At 44.0% G+C, this 21,186-nt stretch overlaps 1 long non-coding RNA gene across 1 annotated transcript; it reads left to right on the forward strand.

The window, feature by feature from the left end:
- Positions 1-424: 424 nt before the first annotated feature.
- LOC141084950 (uncharacterized) lies at positions 425-20,946 on the forward strand. Its single transcript, XR_012231179.1, has 3 exons — positions 425-508; positions 10,781-10,893; positions 18,915-20,946. It is a non-coding gene; the product is annotated as an uncharacterized lncRNA (long non-coding RNA).
- Positions 20,947-21,186: the final 240 nt, after the last annotated feature.

Raw genomic sequence — 21,186 nt, forward strand, 5'->3', positions numbered from 1 at the left:
CTGCTCCCATCCTCCCAACGCCGATGTTTCAAAGTATTGGAATAAAGATGTTTTTTTAATCGGTGAGTGCCATCCGTTTCTTTCAATTTTGGCATCTATAGTACATTAGACCACCCCACAGCAAATGCTTTTTGTGTATAAATCAGTATGCATAGTATATAAACCCAAGTAGACAATTCATTAACAAATAAACAGATGGATCATTTCTAAACATGTTTGTCCAAAGAGCAGACAATGAGTGAAACCACTTGCAAATCCATTGTAAGGACCTATTGCGTCAGACTCTTGAAAATAGCAAGTGCTGAGGACCTCCTTGCATTTAACTATGAAATATACTTTGTGCATTTGCATTGTTGTACGGCTCTCATGAATCTATTATTGTCTTTATAAAAGACGCAGTGATGAACAAGTCTCCCAGACTCCAGTTTACTTCCTATCCCTCCCAAGTATAGGAACCCTGCTCCGTGTGCCTTCGTAGCAGCAGAGGAAGAAGTTCAGGAATTTAAATGTGAGTAATTACAGTACCTTTATAAGTTACATTAATGTGCTATGTATTTATGTACCGTATATACATATATATATATATATATATATATATATATATATATATATATATATACACGATATATATATATATAATATATATATTTACACATAAGTACATAGCACATTAATATATATATATGTTATAGATAAATATATATATACGATAAAATCGCTAATAAGTAATACTATTCATTAACCAATTAGCATGGTGCATAACAAAATCATGGCATAGCGAAGCGGTTCTAAATATTGCAAAATATGAAACATTATGCAATAATTGTCTGCATGAATCAATAGATATATGAATGAAAATAATTCAGCAACATAAATGAAAAGAAATAAATATTAAGTGATAGCATTCCTCTCTGGTTTCTGTGTAGCAATATTGGTATGAATGTTAAGTGCTAATGAGAATTAATCATGTTGTTACGATCAAGCTCCAACAGGTTTTAGACACACTTGTGTTTTTCATTGCAGAGAGAGATGTAAAATGTTTCCTTCCTTTGTATTTTTACTTCCGCTTGGGTCAATAACTGGCTTTGACTAATAGAAAATCTAAATGTGTGAATACAACCTTTCACTTTTATATAAAAGATATATAAATAATAGATAGATAATATATAGATAGATAATAGATAGATAGAAATACATTAGATAGATAGAAAATGGATAATTAGATAGATAGATAGATAATAGATAGATAAATAGATAGATAGACAATAGATAGATAATAGATAAATAGATAGATAATAGATAGATAAATGACAAATAGATAGATAGTAGATAGATGGATAGATAATGTATAAATAGATAGATAAATGTTAGATAATAGATAGATATATAATAGATATATAAATAATAGATAGATGATCGATAGATAGATAGATAGATAGATAGATAGATAGATAGATAGATAGAAGAAAAAATGGAACAGTGCAATACCAATTAACGGGTGCACAGGCCTCCTCAACAAAGCATCCAATACTTGCCCCAATCCAGAAAAAATGAAGGCAGAATTCCATTGATTTGTGGTGAAAAAAATGTAGATTTCATTCAGACCCACATGGCTTGGCGACGTTTTGGCTCACACTGAACCTTTTTCAAGCAATGACCTTCACACACAGGTGAGTATATATACATCATTTGTAACAATCCTTAATCAGACATGATTCCATCATAAAGTGCAATAATACATATAAAACAACATAATTCCATCTTCTTATTTCATTGTGCAACAACTTCATCTCAGAGTGTATCATCTAAAGTCCTTGTGCTATAAAGTGTCTTATTCCATTTCTTTTAGCAGCCATTATTTCTTAATTACTCATAATTTCATAATATATCCATCTGTGTAAAATTGTGGTGGTTTCTCACCCAGTCAGGATTATTTGCCATCACATGGAGGATGCTGGAAAATGCCATATTGTCATGCCGCACTCACCAGGAGGCGGGGCTTCGGTCCCGATGTCACTCCCTCCGGTACGGCGGTCCCTCCGGGGCCTCCGTCACGGCGGTCCCTCCGGGGCCTCCGTCAGGTGTGCACGCACAGCTCTCATCCTCGGGGCTCCTCCTCCATGTCACGTTTGCGCTTGCGCGCTCCTGTCAGTGCTGTCTCCGGGTCAGTCTCCTCTATGGTAATGAAGGACCTGACCCGGAAGCTGTAGGGTCATGTGCTTTCTGGCTAGGATCTGACCCGGAACCTGTCTTGGTCATGTGCTATATCAGGCCATCCTCCCCTATGGGAGGTGCCTGATTATTGTTGTGCTTCCTGGCTGGGTCTGCTTAGTCCCAGCCGGGCCGTGCGCTGTTCTCAGGTCCTCTGCTCTGTCTGGTATTCTATTGTGCTTCTAGCACTCACTCTGAACTTTCACGTTACTTCATGCTCAGTAGTGCCTCTTGGCACACTCTAGTATCCTGTCCTCTGTCCCTTGCTCTGTCGTACCTCCTGGTACTCTCTGTCCCTGTGCTCTGTAACACGTCCTGGCACGACTGCTGCTCCATTCAGTACTCTGTCGTGCTCCTGACACGCATCCTGCTTTATTTACCTCCGGACGTATTACTCGCTATACGCCATACGTGCTCACGGCTACCTGTCTGTAGTTTGCGCACTTCTGTGTACACTCTTTGTGTTCCTGGTACCCAGTTCCCATACACTCATCCGTGCCTCCTGTGAGCCGCCCCTCTTGGTACCGGCTGTCGCGGTTCTGACCTCTGCGGTCCTGCCCCTAACGATCCCTGTATAGGGGTCTGTCATCACCTGGCATGCTCGGCCCAGGGGCTCCAGATCCTTGACCCAGAGGGTCCACTCTTAGACGTTGTCTGCTCCTGAACGTCACACATATATAGCTTTCCTATGTATTAACTGCGCATGTTTCAGTGTCTCATAGCATTGTCATAGGCAGCTGGCCAATCACTGTCTCCTGCTCAGAGATTTAGTTTCTGTCGATGCAGCTGCATGATTTGTGGCTGCTGGACAGCCTGAATACATGTGAGGGGAATGCCTGTTTGTTAGGGAATCTGCACATGTATTCAGGCTGGCCAGCAGCTGCAAATCATGCAGCTGAGGCGACGAAAACTAAATCTCCGAGCACATCCAAAATACTCGGACACCCGAGTATGCTCGGGAAAACCCGAGCAACGAGTATACTCGCTCATCACTAATAAATAGTAGATAGATAGATAGATAATAGATTCAAAAAAAGTTGTGGTGACGTTTTGGTCCTGGGTGCAAACCTTTCTCAACCAAAAGGTTGATTAGATAGATAGATATATAGATACAGCTGTGCTCAAAAGTTTACATACCCAGGCAGAATTTTTGCTGCCTTGGCCTTTTTACAGAGAATATGAATGATAATACCAAACCTTTTTCTCCACTCATGGTTAGTGGTTGGGTGAAGCCATTTATTGTCAAACTACTATTTTCTCTTTTTAAATCATAATGACAACACAAAGCATCCAAATGCCCCCTCTAACATCAATGACAGCTTGAAGTCTTTTGTGGTAGTTGTGGATGAGGTTCTTTATTTTCTCAGATGGTAAAGTTGCCCACTCTTCTTGGCAAGAAACCTCCAGTTCCAGTAAATTCCTGGCCTGTCTACCATGAACTGCACGCTTGAGATCTCCCCAGAGTGGCTCAATGATATTGAGGTCAGGAGACTGAGATGGCCACTCCAGAACCTTCACTTTGTTCTTCTGTAGCTAATGACAGGTCGACTTGGCATTGTTGTCATGTTGGCACATCCAAGTATGTCTCATGTGCAGTTTCCAGGCAGATGATTGCAAATTTGCATCCAGTATTTGCTGATAACCTGCTGCAATCCACCTCCATGCTTTACAGTAGGAATGATATTCATTTCATCATAGGCCTTGTTGACCTCTCTCCAAATGTAATGTTTATGATTGTGGCCAAAAAGTTCAATTTTGGTCTCATCACTCCAAATTATCTTGTTCCAGAAGTCTCTGTTCTGTTTTGCATATTGTAGGCGAGATACTTGGTGGCATTTGTGCAGTAATGGCTTTCTTCTGGCCACTCGACCATGCAGCCCATTTTCCTTCAAGTGCCTCCTTATTGTGCATCTCAAAACAGCCACACCGCTAGTTTTTAGAGAGTCCAATATTTCAGCTGATGTTATTTGTGAGGTTTTTTTTGCATCCTGAACAATTTTCCTGGCAGTTGTGGACGAAATTTTTGTTAGTCTACCTGACCGTGGTTTTGTTTTTACAGAGCCCCTGATTTTCCATTTGTTAATCACAGTTTGAATGCTGCTGACTGGAATTATCAATTGCTTGGCTATCTTTTTGTATACCTTTCCTGTTATATACAGTTCAACTACCTTTTCCCATAGATCAGTTGAAAATTCTTTTGATTTTCCCATGACTCACAATCCAGAAATGTCAGTGGCTGGATGAAAGATGCAAGAGTCTGTCTGGAGCCAAGAAACTCACTCAGCTTTTATGCACACACACTGATTACAAGCAAACAGGTCACAGGTGAGGATGTTACCTTTAGTAGCTATTCAAATCCATTTATGTCAACTTCTCTGCATGTTGTCAGGCCAAAGTCACCAGGGTATGTGAACTTTTGATCAGTGTCATTTGAATGTTTTGGGTTGTCACTATGATTTAAAAAGAGAAAACACTATTAAAATTAACCTACCCTTAAAATTATATACTGTTCATGTATTTGTCAGTGGCCAAACTTACAAAATCAGCAAGGGATCAAAAGCTTATTTCCCCCACTGTATATGTATATACACTGCCCAAAAAAATAAAGGGAACACTCAAACAACAGAATATAACTCCAAGTAAATCAAACTTCTGTGAAATCAAACTGTCCTCTTAGGAAGCAACACTGATTTACAATCAATTTCACATGCTGTTGTGCAAATGGATGTCTGCACATACAGTTAGAAACCAACTCCATGAGGATGGTCTGAGTGCCCGACGTCCACAGATGGGGGTTGTGCTCACAGCCCAACACAGTGCGGCCCTCCAAAGAAATGCCACCCCACATCATTACTGACCCACTGCCAAACCGGTCATGCTGAAGGATGTTGGAGGCATCAGATCGCTCTCCACGGCGTCTCCAGACCCTGCCACGTCTGTCACATGTGCTCAGTGTAAACTTGCTTTCATCTGTTAAGAGCACAGAATTTGCCAATCCTGGTGTTCTGTGGCAAATGCCAAGCATCCTGCATGGTGTTGGGCTGTGAGCACAACGCTCATCTGTGGACGTCGGGCACTCAGACCATCCTCATGGAGTCAGTTTCTAATCGTTTGCACAGACACATGCACATTTGTGGCCTGCTGGAGGTCATTTTACAGGGCTCTGGCAGTGCTCTTCCTGTTCCTTCTTGCACAAAGATTGAGGTAGCGGTCCTGCTGCTGAGTTGTTACCCTCCTACGGCCCCCTCCACATCTCCTGGTGTACCGGCCTTTCTCCTGGTAGCGCCTCCAGCCTCTGGACACTATGCTGACAGACACAGCAAACCTTCTTGCCACAGCTAGCATTGATGTGCCATCCTGGATGAGCTGCACTACCTTAGCACTTGTGTGGGTTGTAGAATCCGTCTCATGCTACCACGAGTGTGAAAGCACAACCAACATTCAAAAGTGAACAAAACATCAGCCAGAAAGCATTGGTACTGAGATGTGGTCTGTGGTCCCCACCTGCAGAACCACTCCTTTATTGAGTGTGTCTTGATAATTGCCAGTAATTTCCATCTGTTGTCTATTCCATTTGCACAACAGCATGTGAAATTGATTGTCAATCAGTGCTACTTCCTAAGTGAACAGTTTGATTTTGCAGAAGTTTGATTTACTTGGAGTTATATTCTGTTGTTTAAGTGTTACCTTTATTTTTTTGAGCAGTGTATATATGATTAATAACTGCAAAGTTAGGAAGTTTAATAATATACTTCATTAGCTTATTTTGCCTTCTTCATGCCCCAACAGTATGACACAGTGCTGTTCACATTTTCCAGCTCAAGCTCCTTTAGTTGCCTCTTTACACTGCCTCTCAGCAAGATCCATAAACAGCATTCAAGCAATCTATATTTCTCTCAAAATGGGTGTTGAGAGCAGAGAGGCTCACAGAGGGAAAGTCCTATTCACAGGTTGCTTGATGAGCAGCAGTTCAAAGGAGCTTGCAAAGGAGCTGAGGATTGAAATAGCAATGGAACACAGTGTTTGGGATAGAACAAAGCAAAATTAAGTAATGAAGTATATTACAAAAATTCCTAAGGCTGATCAATCATTATATTAAAAATGTTTGGTTACTTTATGAACTCCAGAATAACAGTGAAATATACCCTCCAAAAGTTACGTTAAGGCCCACTACAGCAGAGTATTGTGCATGCAACCTTTATGGCAGTCTACAGAGTGGTAATAGTAGTTTGCTACCATTCAGGCTCTGTAAGGTACCATAGATATAATATTCTCCACTTGAAGCAATCGTAAATACAGTTGCGTGAAGAAGTGTCTGCCGCTTCCTGATTTCCTATTCTTTTGCATGTTTGTCACACTTAAATGTTTCAGATCACCAAACAAATTTAAATATCAGACAAAAGAAACACAAGTAGTTACAAAATGCAGTTTTTAAGTGAAGGTTTTTATTCTTAAGGGAAATAGAAATCCAAACCTACACAGCCCTGTGCGAAAAAGTGATTGCTCCCCCTCCTTAAAATATAAAGTAACTGTGGCTTATCACATCTTTGGAAAGCTGACTTAAAATTTCTTAGCCACACCCAGGACTGATCACTGCCACGCTTTTTTCAATCAAAAAATCACTTAAATAGGATCTGCATGACAAAGTGAAATAGACCAAAAGATCCTCAAAAGCTGGACATCATGCTGCTAGCAAAAGATTTTCTGGAACAAATGAGAAACAAAGTAACTAAGATCTATCAGTCTGAAAAAGGTTATAAAGCCATTTCTCAAGCTTTGGGACTTTAGCAAACCACAGTGAGAGCCATAATCCAAGTTCCAAGATTAAAACCACTACTGAGCAATAGGAACACAATGGTTTTTTCAGTTTTGACAGAAAACATGTTGATTATTGCTAAGACTTTTGGGGGATTACTCTGTGGACTGATGAGACAAAAGTTGAACTTTTTGAAAGGTGTATGTCCTATTACATCTGGTATAGAAGTAATACAGCATTTCAAAAAAGGAACAGCATACCAACAGGAAAATATGGTGGTGGTAGTTTGATTGTCTGGAGCTGTTTTGCTGCTTCAGGACCTGGAAGACCTGCTGTGGTAAATGGAACCATGAATTCTGTTGTCTACCACAAAATCTTGAAGTAGAATGTCTGGCCACTTGTTCATGACCTCAAGCTGAAGTGCACTTGTGTTATGATCCAAAACACAGCAGCAAGTCCACCTTTGAATGGATTAAGAAAAACAAAATTAGGACTTTGGAATGACCTAGTAAAAGTTTTGACCTTAATCCAACTGAGTTGCTGTGGCATAACTTTAAAAAGGTAGTCCATGCTCACAAACCCTCCAATGTGCCTGAATTGCAACAATTCTGCAAAGATGAGTGGGCCAAAATTCTTTCAGAAAGTTGTAAAAGACTCATTGCCAGTTATCACAAATGCTTGATTGCAGTTGTTGCTGCTAAGGGCGACACAACCAGTTATTAGGTTTAGGGGGCAATCACTTTTGCACACAGGGCCCAGTAGGTGTGGATTTCTTTTTCCCTTAATAATAAAGACCTTCATTTATAAACTGCATTTTGTGTTTACTTGTGCTGTCTTTATCTATTATTTATATTTGTTCGGTGATCTAAAACATTTCAGTGTGACAAACATGGAAAAGAATACAAAATCAGGAAGGGGGCAAACACTTTTTCACACAACTGTATATGGTAATTTATAGTGGATGGGCAACCTGTGCAATTACTGGCACAGGATAGAGGTATCAGTGTAACGCTGGATCAAGATATGATCCTAGCTGCTGCATTTAGAATAGATTTGGTAAGGGAGAGTTTAGTAAGAGGTAGACAAATAAGTATAGAGGTGCAGTAGTCCAGATGAGAATGAATCTAAGCAACAGTAAGAGGTTTTGCTTTTGAGTAAAAAAAAAAAGAATAGGACAAATTCTGGAGATGTTTTTGTGGTGAAGGCTACATAAGCAAGTGATTAGATAAAGTGAGAAAAGGAAAGATCTGATTCAATATAACCCCAATTCAATGAGTGGGCTGCTGGGGAGTAATGGTAGAACCACATACGGAGATGGCAAAATCAGAAGTAGATAGGTTATTAGAGGGAGGACTACAGTTAAGGAAAGATTCAGTTGCAGATAGAGGATGGACATGATGTTAGAGACAGCGGACAATCAATGGTATTTTATAGTAATGCAGTATTAAAATTAATTATACGGCCATTCAAAAGTCGCTACACCACAAAAAAGGTTAAACAGTAGATAAACGGTGCAAAGACTTGGTGGAGGTTTTAGGGTGGCTAGGTCAGCTGACAGGTTCCCTTTAACCCTTTCATTCCTAGGCCATTTTTCATTTTTGCTCTTTTGTTTTTTTCCCCTGCCTTCTTATTAGAGCCATAACGTTCCTATTTTTAGTTGGCATAGCTATTTAAGCGCTTGTTCTTTGCAAGACGAGTTGTAGATTTGAAAAACACCATTCATTTTAACATACAATGTGGTGTGAAACAGCTAAAAAAATCCAAATGGTATGAAATGGTGAAAAAAATACAAATTACACCATTTTTTTGTACCATGTTCATAGTATGGTAAAAAAAGCTCCAGGATTTTCCTGATCAGTGCAATTATACCAACTTGCATGAACTTTTTTTTTAAAGTGGTATAAAAAAGTTTAGTTTGTGAATCCATTTTATGAGACATTTTTATTCTGTCAATTGAGCTTTGTGAGGGCTTATATTTTTACATGACAATCTGATACCATTTTGGGGTAAATACAACTAGTGATGAGCGAGTATACTCGTTGCTCGGGTTTTCCCGAGCATGCTCGGGTGTCCTCCGGGTATTTTGGTGTGCTCGGAGATTTAGATTTCGTCGTCTCAGCTGCATGATTTGCGGCTGCTGGACAGCCTGAATACATGCTCGAAACACAGTGTCTGCAAATTGAGATTCTGATTTGGCTTTTATCCTAAGTCATATTACAGGACTCGTTAAAGGGTTGATTGTGACTTGTAGAATTGCTACTACCAACAGGTGGCGCTATAGAGTTCAAGTCCTCTTTTTCTCTAAAGAGGCAATTTGCATATGAACACATGTGGGAATTCCCTAACAAACAGGCATTCCTCACATGTATTCAGGCTGTCCAACAGTCGCCAATCATGCAGAAACTAAATCTCCGAGCACGTGAAAATACTCAGAGGACACCCGAGCATGCTCGGGAAAACTAGAGCAACGAGTATACTCGCTCATCAGTAAATACAATGTTTTTATACTTTGGTCTAAATATGGGACTTGAACCTGTGATTGCCTGATCACTTATACTATATACTGCAATATAATTTTATTATAGTATATAGTGTAAATTGTGAACTCCTATGAAACTCAGCCTGTGGCTGAAGTTCACAGCAGTACCAAGATGACACCCACGGAGATCTTTAGCAGGCCTCTGGCTGACATGGCTACCCAACAGCTCACACTGGGGAGCGCTCCATTTAGATGCTGTTGTCTGAGATTTACAGCGGGATCTCTGCTGTTAACCATTTAGATGCTGCTGTCAATCTCTGACAGTGGCATCTAAATGGTTAATGGCAGAGATTAGAGCTCAGCTCCAGCTGCTGCTCTTATTGACAGATGCCAGCTATGTAACCTAGCCCAAATCTACCACCTGTGAAGAGAAATTGGGTTCTGCGCCCCCTCCCCACTTGCGGACCCCAACATGAACATACAATTACATCCATTTGCGCTAAGTGGTTAAATGGTCAGTATTAACTTCTAGAATTGCTACCTCCAGTAACTGACACTAGAGACCCTGTTGTCTTAATCTTCGAAGAGGTCATTTGCATACCTTTTGTCCCCAAGGAGCAATGCATTTCTTATAAGTCACCTGTGCTCTCAAGAAGAAACTTTCTATATGACCTCTATAGAAAGCAGACAACACCATTGAAGGGAATGGAGATGAGCTGCAATGTCATATACCACCTTGGACTGGTATGGCCCTATTTTTGCAAAAAAAAAAGTCTTGTTTTTACAATCTTGAACAAGTCCTTTCATTGATTGATTTATTAAAAAAAAGGCAACCATACAAAACTTATATTTATAGTAATTTAACATAAGATTTTGCTTGTATACCAGTCTTTGAACAGTACAGTAGACCCTTGCGTCTATGTGCTCTTCATGTATGGTTCATGGCACACATGGACAGCACACAGATCAAATATACTTTCTTCTGAACGAGCCCTAATAATGATTCCTCCTAAGTTTAATATAAGATCAGCATCAGCACACTTTCTAAGAGTCCAAGACAATTCAAAAATAGGTTTGCAAAATAGGCTAGGTTTAGAAAAACCACACCTAAAAGAGGCCATTTTGCAGTGTTCCTTAAGAGAGGGAAAAATATGGAAGCATTTTAAAAACATGGATTGTTTTAATAAAAAGTGGAGCAGACCCTTTAATTCCAGTTATTAACCTTGTGATTTTAATTATTACATTAATTTCTTTATTAGTATTTATATGATTGATACTTTTTGTTGACCCCTCCGCTAACTATGTTTTCTGTCAATTTTGCTTGTGATACAAAGGCTCAGAATAACCATGAAACTACTATGTCGTGTGACAGTAATGACCATCTGCTGGTTCACCTGTTCTTCAAAAGCCATGCCAACATTACCTAGATCTGACCTGAGGACTGTAGGTGAGAAGCAATACTAGCATTTTGTTATGAATTTATAATAATAATATACATTTTTAATAATTATTGTTTATATTTAACGGCCTTCGACTCGATCTCGCGCCATGGTGACTTGATGGATGAACAATAATATATATTTTAATCAATATTTTTGAATAAATATATAATTAACACTGATATAAAAAATATGCACAACATTAGACCAAGTCAGCCAAAATCAAAATCCTTCAGGTTCAATGTGTCTTATGGTTCATTCAGACGTCTGCGCAATTGGGTCTGATCTAGGATGACAAAACACCTAAGCAGAATATGTATGTAACATATATTTCTTTGAGGCTGTCATTACCTTCTGTTGACAGACCTGTGGTCAGTACACGCATTGTGGTCTGAGATTAGACCGATTTGCAGGCATATCTGAATGAGCCCTTACGCTAAATGATCACTCAAGTCCTACCAGCCTTAAGGTGCATTTAGATGGACTTTGATGGACTCATTCGTTGGGTGATTGGATCATTAATGCCAACATAAAAACCCAAATTATCGCCAGCACCTTGTCCTGTGTAAACAGGAAATGCGCTGCCGTCGACATGGTGCTGTATGGTGACAGAAGGATAGTAGTAAGAATTGTATTTTCATCAGTAATCGTTGGCCTATGTATTTGTATACATTTGATCAGTAATGGACCTCAATCAATCTGCCTAAAAGGCGACCATTCACTGGATTTTTTCAAATATTAACTGAATACTATAGATCCTATAATTGTCGCTGCTCCACTGATTTTGGAACAGTTTTTCTTTTTCACTGCACCCCTCCATTCCAAAGTCATCTCCCCTATAAATAAAGAAGCATAATTTCCTTTCAACCAACCTGCCATGTACCACTGAACTGCTCCGTGGGTACCGCCATGTTTTGATTGGCCAATGTCAGAGGAGAAAAAACAAATCCTCAAAGAGAAGATCTGTGAGTCCACAACTGGATGTGTTAAACAAAAATGTATCTGAGCTGACATAATCTTATAAATGTACCCCTGCTGTGTACTGTGTAATGGCTGTGTCTGACCGTACAGGAACATGGTCTGATCATACCACAGCTCCTAGGCAGGGGAGGAAGCAAAAGAGAGTGTACAGACAGGATAGCAGGGGATCACAGCTGAGTCCTCTATGTACCCGTACAACCCTGAACACAGCATAATTGACCCTGTAGATCCCTCCAAACAATATACTTGGAACCCACAAAGCTCTCTAAACAGTATAATGGCCCGCATATAGTCTCCCAAATGGTAATATGGCCTCACAAATAGCCCTCAAACAGTAAGATGACACCAGAAATAGCCCCTCAACTAATATGATGGCCCTCCCAAATAAACCCTTCACATTATATGGTGTCTCCCGAATAGTATGATTACCCCCACAAAGCACTCCCAATTGTATGATGGCCCCCTAAGTAGCATCATGGCCTTACAAATAGCCCTCCAAATAACATGATGGCTCCCCAAGTAGCATGATGGCCCCACAAAAAGCCTTCCAAATAGTAGATGCCACATAAAAAGTATAATGGCCCCCAAAAAGTACTCCTTGATTTTAAAACATGGATTTTTGTGAGTACTCACCGTAAAATCCTTTTCTCCGAGACGCTCATTGGGGGACACAGGTACTGTGGGTGTATGCTACTGCCACCTGGAGGCTGACACTAAGTGAACAAATAAAAGGTTAGCTCCTCCTCTGCCGCATACACCCTCGCCCCGGTTGCGGGCGGAAACCAGTTTAGTGCAACAGCAGTAGGAGAACACAAAATAAATCAGCCTTAATGCAGAATACAATATGCCTGGAAAAGGGCCACCCTAATCTCAAAAAGGAAATATAATAATTAAATAAACAAGAGCCAACTGGCTAATAAGGTGGGTGCTGTGTCCCCCAATGAGCGTCTCGGAGAAAAGGATTTAAGGGTGAGTGCTCACAAAAATCCATGTTTCTCCTTCATCTCATTGGGGGACACAGATACTGTGGGACGTCCTAAAGCAGTCCCTGGGTGGGAGATTGACTCACCAATCCAAGCCACATGCACCTCCTGTCTAAAGGTGCGCCACTGCTGCTTGGAGAACTCTTCTACCCAGGCTCGCATCTGACGAAGCCTGAGTTTGCACATTGTAATATTTAGAAAATGTGTGCAGGCTGGACCAGGTTGCTGCCTTGCATACCTGCTCCGCCGAAGCCTAGTGCCGAAGCGCCCAAGAGGCGCTCACTGCCCGAGTAGAGTGCGCTGGAATCGGCATGCCTCTAATGCAGTAGGCCTCTTGAATAGTTAGATGGATCCATCGGGCTATGGTTGACTTGAGGCTGCGAGTCCCTTCCTGCTCCCTTCGGGGAGCACGAACAGCATGTCCGTCTGGCGAAAGGGTGCCGTCCGCGACACGTACCTTCTGAGCGCTCTCACTAGGTCTAACGTGTGAAGCGCTTTTTCCACCTGATGTACTGGCACTGGACAAAATGAAGGCAGGACAATTTCCTCATTAATGTGAAACGAGGACATGACCTTCGGCAGAAAGGGGGAAGCTGGCCTGAGAACCACTTTATCCTTGAAAAAGTGAGAAACGGAGCTCGGCATGACAGGGCCGCCAACTCTGAGACTCGCCTAATGGAAGTTATGGCTACCAAGAATACCACCTTCCTGGAAAGGTACGACAACGAAATTTCTCATAATGGCTCAAAAGGAGCCTCCTGCAGGACACTCAAGACAAGGTTAAGGTCCCAGGAATCTAGAGGCGCTCTATAGGGAGGTACCAAATGTGAGACCCCTGGATGAACGTCCTCACCTGCATATTAGTAGCGATTTTTCGCTGGAAGAGGACAGACAAGGCCGATATCTGTCTCCTAAGGGAACTCGGGGCCAACCCTGAGGCTAGGCCTGACTGAAGAAAAGCCAAGATGTTGGGAATCGAAAAAATCAGTGGAGCAAGCCCGCGATCTCGACACCAACCGAAGAAGACTTTCCAAGTGTGATGGTAAATTTTTGCCGAGGTAGGCTTTCGGGCGCTATCCATCGTAGCGACCACTTCACGCCCAAACCCCGCCTGGGTCAGAATCCAAGATTCATTGGCCATGCCGTCAAACACAGGGCCCCTAAGTTCAGGTGGGAGAACGGCCCCTGAGACAATAAGTCTGGTCGTTCTGGCAGACACCATGGAACGTCTACGATAAGCTGCACTAAATCCGCATACCATGCCCGACGGGGCCAGTCTGGGGCCAGCAGAATTGCCGGAACCCCCTCTGTTTTGATTTTTCTGATGACCCTTGGAAGTAGAGGCAGCGCGGGAAACAAGTATGGAAGGCAAAACTGGTTCCATGGCAGAACCAACGCATCCACTGCGATCGCTCGCGGGTCCCAAGCCCGAGCGACAAACACGGGCATCTTGGCGTTCACCTGGGAGGCCATCAGATCTACATCCGGTGTTCCCCACCGTTGGCAAATCTGCTGGAAGACCTCGGGGTGCAGGACCCATTCCCCGGGTACAACATCCTGCCAGCTGAGGAAGTCCGCTGCCCAGTTTTCCACGCCTGGTATGTGGACTGCTGAAATTACCGAGTGGTTCTCCTTGGCCCAGCGAAGTACGTGTTCCATCTCGCGCATGGTTGCTTTGCTGCTCGTGCCCCCTTTATGATTTACATAAGCCACTGCTGTGGCGTTGTCTGATTGAATCCAAACAGGACGACCTGCTAGAAAGTGCTGGAAATGTTGCAGTGCCAAGCGCACCGCTCGTGTCTCCAACAAGTTGATCGAGAGGCATGCTTCCTGTTGCGACCATCGCCCCTGCATCGTGTGATGGCGAAAAACTGCTCCCCAACCGAGGAGGCTCGCATCGGTTGTGACCACCAACCATTGGTCTGGGGGGAAAGGATTTCCCTGAAGAAGAGAGGAGTCGAGCGTCCACCACTGCAGTGACTGTTTGACCTGAGAGGATAACCTGCACTGACAATCGAGCGTGAATGGGCTCTTGTCCCAGGATGTCAAGAGGGCATGCTGCAGGGGACGAAGATGAAATTGGGCAAACGGAATTGCTTCCATTGCCACCACTATCCTCCCTAGGACCCTCATCCTGAACCGAATTGTGTGAGGGACTGGTTGTTGAAGTCTCCGAACTCCCTGCTGGAGTGCTAGAGCCTTGCCCTGAGGGAGAACTACCAACCCTCGGGTGGTGTCGACAATCATCCCTAAGAAAGAAATCCTCTGAGCTGGGACAAGGGATGACTTCTTCCCATTGATCAACCATCCTAGACGGGATAGGGTATCCAGCGTGATGTTGACATTTTCCTCGTATGCCTGAAATGACGGACCTTTCACCAAGAGGTCATCTAAGTACGGCAAGACCACTATGCCCCGAGAGTGTAGAATGGCCATGACGACCGCCGTTACCTTCGTGAACACTCTGGGGGCGGTGGCCAACCCAAAAGGCAGAGCTACAAATTGGAAATGCCGACCATCGATTGCGAAATGCAGGAACCTTTGCTGCAGAGGAAAAATAGGAATGTGCAGGTAAGCATCCTGGACGTCAATCGAGGCCAAGTATTCTACCTGCTCTATGGCAGATATAACTGAACGGAGGGATTCCATCCGAAAGTGTTTGATCCTGAAGAACTTGCTCAGGAGCTTTAGGTCCAGTACCAGCCTTACTGTCCTGTCCTTTTTGGGGACAGCGAACAGGTTGGAATAAAAACCCTGAGTTCTCTCGTACTCTGGTACGGGGACAATGACCCAGTTGCGCTGGAGTACCTCGATGGCTCCTAGCAATACCTCTGCCTGGAATTCCACTTTGGGAAGCCGGGAAAGAAAAAATCATTTCGGTCGACATTTGACAAATTCTATTTTGTACCTGGACGAATCTAATTCTGCCACCCACGCGTCGCGTGCTACCGCGACCAAGATGTGGCAGACCCGGAGCAGACGGCCGCCTACTCGTCTTTGGGTAACGGATGCCCTGAGTCATTTAGCTGAGGGTCTCTGGGATCTGGCTCCCCTTGACCAGGGCAGGTGGGCTCACTTCTTGCCCAGCGGGTTGGCCCTATACGTGACCTGACGATCCTTGTCTTGGTTGTAGCGAACTGGAGCGGAGGAACTGGTCGCTGCCATCCACCCAGGGTTGCGAAACGCCCGAAAGTGTGCCAGAGGCTGACGAAATGGCAGTTTGATTTTCTGCTGCAGGAGAAAACTGCTTTTTCCCCCTGTAGCATCCGAGATGAGTTTGTCTAATTTTTCCCCAAATAGGCGGTTACCCTGATAAGGCAGGGAAGTCAAAGATTTCTTGGAAATTGAATCAGCCTGCCACAACCTTAACCACAGGGCTCTCCTAATGGCGATTGCATTTGCCGCCGCTAGTGCTGCGCATTTAGCCGCACCTAAGGAGGCATTGATTAAGTAGTCACCCGCTATTGCGATCTGACTTGCTATCTCAGACACCTCCGTCGGCAGGTCTTTATCCTGCAGGACTTTATTTAATGATTCTGACCATGATATCATGGCCTTGGCTACTCATGTTGCCGCGAATGAGGGAGAGAGTGCTGATCCCGATGCTTCATATACCGAGCGGGCCAAGCTCTCTATGAGGCGATCCATGGGGTCTTTAATGGAAGTAACACTAGGCACCGATAACAACGTTTTTGAGACCTAGCGTGACACTGGGGGATCCACAACCGGAGATTCCGCCTATTTCTTAGAGAGCTCTAGTGCAAACCGATATCTCGCTTCCAGCGTCTTCTGGCCTGAAAAACGACTGTCTGATCGTTCCCTGTGATGCTGCACTATGTCCTCGAACTCTGGGTGAGTGCTAAACACTCTATGCGGTCGCTTGGCCCTCTTAAAGGACACCTTATGACCTGAGGTTAAGGAGACGTCGTCCTTGATACCCAAAGTCTGATTGACAGCTTCGATGAGATTGTCAACCGTCTCCCGACACCATGGAGCACCCAGGTCCAGGGATTCCTCTGCGTCATAATTTGAACTCTGCTCGCTCCCGGAAAATGGTGACGTGAACGAGACGCCGCACTCACGGATGGCGAAGCACCGGAGGGGCCTGGAGACGCAGTGTGGGTTCTCTTCCTATGCACCTGCCTAGAGAGAGTGCGGCCCCTGCAGGCCGGAGGCTCTTGTGAGGTGGATGATCCCTCCCAAACAGGTGAGCCGTCGTCTCAGCCCCTATCCGGGGCTTGAAGGGTCTTGATCGCCTTTGTAAGCGAAGCCATGGACCGCGAGAGTGATAATTCCATTCCGGGGGATCCGGACCCCTGGGCTCCATCGCAGGGGAGGACTCCTGGGCGCGTTCAGAGTCACAGTCTTCACATAACTTTATCGTCTGCGCTCGTGGGAACATAGCCCCACAGGAAATGCATGCAGCATAAAGGAACATGTGCGGTTTTCCCTTTCCGGTCATATTGCTGCTAGGCACAATTTATGAGTGTTGAGGGGAAGGAAGGAGGAGGAGGATAACCCTCTAACGCACATAGCGCGGCTCCCGGGTCAGGGTCGTATTTACCCTGATCCTGTGTCCCCCCGCGCTCCTGACTCTGCTTTTGTGGTGCTCCCTTCTCCTCTGGGTAGGCGGAGACGTCCTCTCCCGGTTGCGGCCTACCCCATACTGAAGCCAGGGCCTCAATTTGTTCGGCGTTCGCCCTGCCAGCGAGCGGGGGGCGGCGCCGGATATGACCTCACGCCGGGGGGGCGAAACTTCCACCCGCGGCCTAGTCACGCTGAAGCCGCGGACTAAATTTCTCACTGCCCGCCCGTGCACTAGCGGCCCCACTATCCTTGCGATCCCGCCGGTACCTCTATGAGCAGCTCCATGGGCGCTGGTGGCCCTCCACATCCGCGGCCCCTGACTGATGAGCCACATGAAGGTAGTAGGGAGGGAGGAGAAGAGGAGGGGGAGGGAGGAAGGGGAATGGGGACTGCCGGATTGCAGTCTTACCCTGATTGCCTGGAGCCTCTCCCAGGGCCCTCCCCAGCCCTCCATACCTGCCATCCAGCCCTAGCTCTGTCCGCCTTGCAGGGGCGAGGAGAGGGACCGTCTGCCGCCATGCAGCACCGCCGTCTTGCATTGGTGGAGCAATGGGGGTCACACAGACTAGTCTTGTGCCTCTGTGCAAGCCCATGGTTTCAATACCTAGGGGTGGACAGGGCTAAGTCCGGCATAATGTCCCACGTCACGGGAAAGGATATGTGGAGGGATACGCGCACGTGCTCGCCCGTTGATGGTTTGGGGAAATTGGATCCTTTCAATAGGATGCATTGCCCCTGTCTAATCTTCGAAAAAAAGCAAAAAAGCTAGATGTCTGGGGAAAAGTCCCAGATATGTCCCTCGGTGTGGGAAAGGATACGCGGAGGCAATACTCAACGCGTGCTTGCCCGTTGATGGTTTGGGGAGATTGGACCCTTTCTATAGGATCCGTCGCCCGTCTCATCTTCATAGTAAAAAAGCAAGAGAAAAAAAAAAATAGTCTGGAGAGTCCAGACTGCATGTGCCTCCAGAGGACACTAAGCAAAAAACTGGTTTCCGCCCACAACCGGGGCGAGTGTTTATACGGCGGAGGAGGAGCTAACCTTTTTTTTATTCACTTAGTGTCAGCCTCCAGGTGGCATTAGCATACACCCACAGTACCTGTTTCCCCCAATGAGACGAAGGAGAAAAATCACCTCTCCCCATTTTCCCTGCTGGTATAGTTTCTGCAGCGTGTTGTCTGCCCTGCTTGGTACAGCGGTCGTGATGTAATGATGTAATCGGTGATGTAATGATGTCATCGCGCCCGCTGCGCTGAGGCATCAAACACACAGGGAGAATGCTGGTGGAGGAGGCGTCAGCTGTATCCACATCCAGTGTCACACATAGGCCCAGCCTCATGGGGACAAAATCATGCACATGTATTAGGATCTCATTAGGATTTTCTTCTTTACTTGTTTATTTAGGTAATTGTTTGCAGTATATTTTTTCAGGATAAGATATTTATTAATGATGATCCACTATTAAATTTTTTTTCCAGTGAACACAGTCTTTGAGAGAGATGTGGGGCCAATGTTGAACATTTGTGATCTGATGGAAATTGTTAAAAGCGCTTCATGTGTGGAATTCCAGAGTCCACGTTATGAGACAGATGACACAGAAAACTTAAAGCATTCACTGGAGGAATTGCTGGCCAATTACCTAAACGGTCGGCAGTCACGACAAGCCCAAGTCGGATACAACATTAACTCTTTTGGGTTACGCTTTGGCAAACGCGGATCGAAGTGAAATCTGAACTCGGTTTAGGATATGTTTTGATGGAGACTTTAAAATTACTGGAAAAAGTGCTGCATTAAGAATTCTGTTGGGGACTGGAGGCGGGCAAAACCCATTGATTGCAATCTGAATGTTTACTAGTAATTTCCATTGAATTCTGCTTTCAGTTATGTATCATTATCTCCCATCTGTACATCTCACAGTCCCATGCTTTCAATGCATGTCATTAGTGTTTGTTACCTAGCATAATTAATACTGTATCTTAAGATGGAATATGGCTTGCTCAAGTCTCATCATTTGAGATGGGCAGACACATGGATGTTCGCGTCAGGCAGGTTCGGACGAACTGTTACAAAAGGTTTGGGTGCCAGAACAGTACCTGGACCCGAACCCGAATCCGGACCCCATTCACTTGAATTGGGGCCCCGAACAACCAGTGTTTGCTGCGCTGTAATGTGCATGACCCTGTAATTAAACTAAAACAAAAAAACAACAATATACGAAACTTGTCCGTTGTTCTGTCCCACACCGTAATCCATGTCTGACAGATAAACAGTTTTCAACCTGTATGGTGCCACAATACGTCCGTCCAGGTTGAAAACCACTGATGAACTGAACTGCTCAGAGACCGGTGGTGACGTCATAGAGGTTACCTCCAGTCAGTGAGGTTCCGTTCCCAGCCAGGCTGAACTGCGGTTACCTCGGTGACATCCCCGCTAGCACTGTGAGAGTTTTTCTCAGTGACCGGACGTAACCTCTATCACATCTCCATTGGTCTCAGTAGGTGTTCGGTACGGACGCCAAACTTTACTGTTTGGGTTCGCCCATCTCTACTCATTGTGATAGCCTTCCTTAGAAATAAGTTGAAATTTATATACAAAACAAAATGGCATTTTCTCCTTTTTTTATAAGTGTTCGCCAACATCAGCTTGATTACAGCTTTGCAGAATTTAATGTAAAATTGAAAATTTCATATTTAATGACACTATAAATTTTAATTCTCACTATGGTAGAGTTGAGCCAAAGATCTGCAGGACCCTGGTATAGTGGTCACCTTGCTAGTCCTGCAGCATCCCCTGTCCCTCTTCTCCATGACATCATGCATGCTTTGTGCTGCAATATAATCATGTTGGAAGGCATATTAATCAGAAAAAGAAGAGATATAGATAGTAGGAGATTCTCAGTTCTCTGGTCCAGCGATCACCTTACTAGTCCTGCAGCATCCCTGTTACCTCTTCTCCACGACGTCATGCATGCTTTGTGCTGCAATATAATCACATTGGAAGGCATATGAATCAGAAAAGGAGCTGATGGAGGTTCTCAATGCTCTGGTCCGGTGGCCACAGACAACCAACCAGGGACCTGATAATCTTTTTGCTCAACTCTACACTCTAGTAATACAAGGAGCTGCATAAGTGGGCAATCTAAAATGTTCTGGTGTCTTCTCCATCATGGAGGACCGTATAGACAATCTGCAGCATTTTTTCTAGATTTTATCTAGGTCCCATGCTGTATAATTTTATAAGAACACATGCTCCAAGTTCATCATATTCTGTAATACAGAAGTGTTCTTTCCTAGATGGCAAAGCCATAGGAAAATGCAGATCTTCACTGAGACCACCATATAGAGGAACATGGAAGGTCTACATGTCGGTAATGATAAGATATAACGACACCATGTACCACCTAACTAGGTCCATATAAACATCCTTGCTGTGTGCATGAATCCTTATTACGTATCTATATGTGAAGTACCTTCTTGTCAATACCCCATCAAGATTAGAGACAATAAAGCTTTTAATGGAAACTTGTCCTTTGAAACTATTATGTGAATATCCATTTCAATAGTAGATATAATGTATTTTTGTCACCCAAAGACCTTTTGTACTTTCTGGGCTTCTGATTCCATGCGAATATTACAAGTGGGTTTTCCATGGATGAGATGAATTTCCTGCTTCTCTGATCTCATTTGCTCGGGTATAACCACTTAGAAGAAGGCAGAAGTTTATTGAACATTTCATCTAGTATTGCATATT

Source organism: Dendrobates tinctorius, unplaced genomic scaffold, assembly GCF_039654945.1.
Source record: "Dendrobates tinctorius isolate UK_male_01 unplaced genomic scaffold, ASM3965494v1 ptg000028l, whole genome shotgun sequence".
NCBI lineage: Eukaryota > Metazoa > Chordata > Amphibia > Anura > Dendrobatidae > Dendrobates > Dendrobates tinctorius.